This window comes from Saccostrea cucullata, unplaced genomic scaffold, assembly GCF_032062105.1.
Source record: "Saccostrea cucullata isolate Sc308-1 unplaced genomic scaffold, CSIRO_AGI_Scuc_v1 ctg5, whole genome shotgun sequence".
In the NCBI taxonomy this organism is placed as follows: Eukaryota; Metazoa; Mollusca; class Bivalvia; order Ostreida; family Ostreidae; genus Saccostrea; species Saccostrea cuccullata.
Window position 1 is genome coordinate 979,808 of NW_026940631.1, and position 5,273 is coordinate 985,080.

Genomic DNA, 5,273 nt, shown 5'->3' on the forward strand with positions numbered 1-5,273 from the left:
GTGAGCAATGAGCTCACTAAATGATACCCCCCGCCTCCCATATGAATATAATGGCAGTGTTCATGTTTTGCTCTGGAAAATCAAAAATATCTGTCAGATCAAAAAGTAAAATAGGAGGTGCACAATGGCAATATATAACTAAGAATCTGTGAAAGTTTCATTAAATTTCCTTCAGTGGTATGAGAGGAGTTGCGGATAAGAGATGGGTACCCCAAAGCGTAACAGACGGACGGACGGGCGGACAGACGGACGGACAGACGGAAATACCGATTACTATATACCCTCCCATTTTTCAAGCGGGGGGTATAATGAAAACTCGAAGCGCTTTAACTGATTTTAAAATATCTATATATATATCTAAATAAGTATCCCTGTGTACACCCATTGGTGAAACTGAAACGTATTTATAACTTTTCTGTATATTGTGTCTCCAAGTGCCAGTCAATACAGTTTCCTATATAATATGGCTTCCGTAAATAACCTAATCTAATGACAGTTCTTCGATAATCTCGTTGAAGTCTAACAGTTTTCATATTGAAAATTAATGAATGGCATTTCTCTTTAAATTTGCAGATTTGTCCGATAAGGGTCTCTATGTATAGTAAACATTTGATTGAATGATCAAATATTTTGTCTGTCTACCATCAGATAAAGGTATAGGTAAACATAGCTAGACCTATAACTATTCCATAGGCCACTTACCCCACGCTCCTGATATACTCCTATAACAATAACATAGTCCACTTACCCTTATATACTCCTATAACAAATACATAGTCCACTTATCCTTATATACTCCTATAACAATAACATAGTCCACTTACCCTTATATACTCCTATAACAATAACATAGTCCACTTACCCTTATATTCTCCTATAACAATAACATAGTCCACTTACTCCCTTACCCTTCACACTACGCATCTTATACATGTATACCCCAACAACAATCCCTTGGCCCCTTACCAAACGCTCATTATAAACTCCTATAACACTCCCTACGATCCCTTTCCTCACGCTCCTAATTTACCCCAATAACAATCCCTACGCCTTTTTTATACTTCTATAACAATTCCTGGGCCTCTTAGCCTAAGCTCCTTATTTAAACCAGAAGTCTCTGTCGAGACTGAAGCTCTACTGGTTTGAACTTAAGTACTTAAGCAGCTGGGATTTGAAACTAAATAGAATAATGATCGTTGATAAAGTCTCTTTATGTTCGTAGTGTAGTCTACTTGTGTGCCAAGTTATACTGAAATCAGACCAAAACTGTAGGAGGAGAAGCATTTTGAAACAATTTTACAGACATTTCTATTTTTAGTAACCACGGCAACACCGTTCACCAAAATTAAAATTCGATAACAATTATGTATCTTTATTCTACTTGTTTGCCAAGTTATATTGAAATCAGACCAAAACTGTAGGAGGAGTAGCATTTTGAAAGAATTTTACAGATATTTCTATTTTTAGTAACCACGGCAACACCGTTCATCAAAATCAAAAACCGATACATAGAATTATGTATCTTAGTTTTCTACTTGTGTGCCAAGTTATAAAATCAAACCAAAACTGTAGGAGGAGTAGCATTTTGAAAGAATGTTCCAGAAATTTCTATTTTTTAACCACGGCAACACCGTTCATCAAAATCAAAAACCGATACACAGAATTATGTATCTTAGTGTATTCTCTTGTTTGCCAAGTAATATGAAATCAGACCAAAACTGTAGGAGGAGTAGCATTTTGAAAGAATTTCACAGAAATTTCTATTTTTAGTAACCACGGCAACACCGTTCATTGAAATCAAAAACCGATACTGTAGGTTCTTTTAACACATTCCTTAAGGGCGTTACGTCAAATACATTGCTTGGACTTCTTTTGTGCCCGGATCCTCCTTGACTTCCTGTGAATTTGCAAGTATGTGTAGTCTACTTGTGTGCCAAGTTATAATTTGAAATCAAACCAAAACTGTAGGAGGAGTAGCAAGAATTTCGCAGAAATTTCATAACCACGGTTCAAAACCGATACACAGAATTATTTAACTTGTGTGCCACATTCCTTACTTGTGTGCCAAGTTATATTGAAATTACCCCAAAACAATAGCATTTTAAAAAATTGTTTTACTTCAAATATGCATTGGCATAACATAAAAAAAACAAAACATTTCGTATGTTCCATATTCACTCTAGCCTCTATGCTCCTTCTTAATTTACAGTATTGTGCAATTCATACGTTCTTTTAACACATTCCTTAAGGGCGTTACGTCAAATATGCATTGGACCTCCAGGATGCTACAGAGGCTGGTAAACTTCATTTGTGCCCGGATCCTCCTTGAGTCTTCCTGTGAATTTGCAAGACTTTTTTACACGTTATATAAGCTCCAGTTTGGTAGAATATTACTATCGTCTTTATAATGCAAGTTAAACCCTAACTCTAGAAGAGGCCACTGGACCACAACGCCCACCTAAGTTACCTTAGCTCTACCGTTCTTCAGAAAAAAATTAAATTCCCTTGTTGTGGCCCCTTTCCTAAACTCCGTGGTCATAGTTTGAACAGTTTAGAATCTAATTTAAGAAGTTTCCATATGTTTCTGCTTGTGCACAAGTTATATTAAAGAAGATTTTTTCAATGTTAAACTTTGATCCTTTATTGTGGCCCCTGTCCTACGCCATATTACTATCATATTAAATTAAGCATTCAATTTTTGTCAGAAAAAAAATTACTACAATTTCACTAAAAGTAATAAATAAACTAGAGGTACTGTGAGCAATGAGCTCACTAAATGATACCCCCCCCCCCCCGCCTCCCATATGAATATAATGGCAGTGTTCATGTTTTGCTCTGGAAAATCAAAAATATCTGTCAGATCAAAAAGTAAAATAGGAGGTGCACAATGGCAATATATAACTAAGAATCTGTGAAAGTTTCATTAAATTTCCTTCAGTGGTATGAGAGGAGTTGCGGATAAGAGATGGGTACCCCAAAGCGTAACAGACGGACGGACGGACGGACGGACAGACGGACAGACCGATTACTATATACCCTCTCATTTTTCAAGCGGGGGGTATAATGAAAACTCGAGGCGCTTTAACTGATTTAAAAAAATATATATATATATCTAATTAAGTATCCCTGTGTACACCCATTGGTGAAACTGAAACGTATTTATAACTTTTCTGTAAATTGTGTCTCCAAGTGCCAGTCAATACAGTTTCCTATATAATATGGCTTCCATAGTCCACTTACCCTTATATACTCCTATAACAATAACATAGTCCACTTACCCTTATATTCTCCTATAACAATAATATAGTCCACTTACCCTTATATACTCCTATAACAATAACATAGTCCACTTACCCTTATATACTCCTATAACAATAACATAGTCCACTTATCCTTATATACTCCTATAACAATAACATAGTCCACTTACCCTTATATACTCCTATAACAATAACATAGTCCACTTATCCTTATATACTCCTATAACAATAACATAGTCCACTTACCCTTATATACTCCTATAACAATAACATAGTCCACTTACCCTTAGATACTCCTATAACAATAACATAGTCCACTTACCCTTATATTCTCCTATAACAATAACATAGTCCACCTACCCTTATATTCTCCTATAACAATCCCAAATACTTTTTCCCAAACAATCCTTTTTTACTCCTATAACAATCCCTAGGCTGCTTTCCTTACACTCCTTACATACTCCTTTGTCTACACTCCGTTTTTACTCCTATAATAATCTCATAGGCCGGCCCTTACCCTATGCTCTATATATTCTCATAACAATCCCTAAACTCCTTCCCTACACTCCTTGATTACTTATAAACAATTCTTAAGCTTCTTACATACTCACATAACAATACATATACCCCCTATACTATGGGGTTTATTTACTCGTCTCGTAAAACAATCTCTAAGCCCCCTTACCCTACGCTCTTTTTATACTCATATAACAATCCCTAGGCCCAATACACTATGTTCCTTATTTACTCGGCTCGTGAAACAATCTCTAGGATCCTTATCCTACGCTCTTTAATGAATATATGTACACCTGGAACAATCCCTAGTTCCCTTACCCTTCACACTACGCATCTTATACATGTATACCCCAACAACAATCCCTTGGCCCCTTACCAAACGCTCATTATAAACTCCTATAACACTCCCTACGATCCCTTTCCTCACGCTCCTAATTTACCCCAATAACAATCCCTACGCCTTTTTTATACTTCTATAACAATTCCTGGGCCTCTTAGCCTAAGCTCCTTATTTAAAAAAAACAAAAACATTTCGTATGTTCCATATTCACTCTAGCCTCTATGCTCCTTCTAGTATTGTGCAATTCATACGTTCTTTTAACACATTCCTTAAGGGCGTTACGTCAAATATGCATTGGACATCCAGGATGCTACAGAGGCTGGTAAACTTCATTTGTGCCCGGATCCTCCTTGAGTCTTCCTGTGAATTTGCAAGACTTTTTTACACGTTATATAAGCTCCAGTTTGGTAGAATATTACTATCATCTTTATAATGCAAGTTAAACCCTAACTCTAGAAGAGGCCACTGGACCACAACGCCCACCTAAGTTACCTTAGCTCTACCGTTCTTCAGAAAAAAATTAAATTCCCTTGTTGTGGCCCCTTTCCTAAACTCCGTGGTCATAGTTTGAACAGTTTAGAATCTACTTTAGGAAGTTTCCATATGTTTCTGCTTGTGCACAAGTTATATTAAAGAAGATTTTTTCAATGTTAAACTTTGATCCTTTATTGTGGCCCCTGTCCTACGCCAAAAACTGAACAATAAATAATCTACATTATGTCTAGAAGGTTCCGTAGGTTTCATATTTCTAGTCTTGATAAGATTTTTAAAAATAAATTTCAATGTACAACATTTATCCCCTATTGTGGCATACTTTTTTGGTCCAGTGGTTCATGAGAGGAAGATTTTAATAGCCCCGCCCTAATTTGCCTTTTCTTGATTTTCTCTTACTAGAAGTAAGCTGAATGTATGCCAATTATTTGCATAAATTAAAATTCCCTTGACCCAAGGATGCTTTGCGCCAACTTTGGTTCAAATTGATCCAGTGGTTCTTGAGAAAGTTTACAGACGGGCGGACACTGGAGAACGGGTGATCAGAAAGGCGAATTGAGCTCAGGAGAGCTAATAAAATGGCGCCCAAGTGGGTCTGTGGTGTACTTGTATGCAATTATGAATATCAGCAGCTTTTAACATTCAAAAGAAAAATGTTTTAAAGA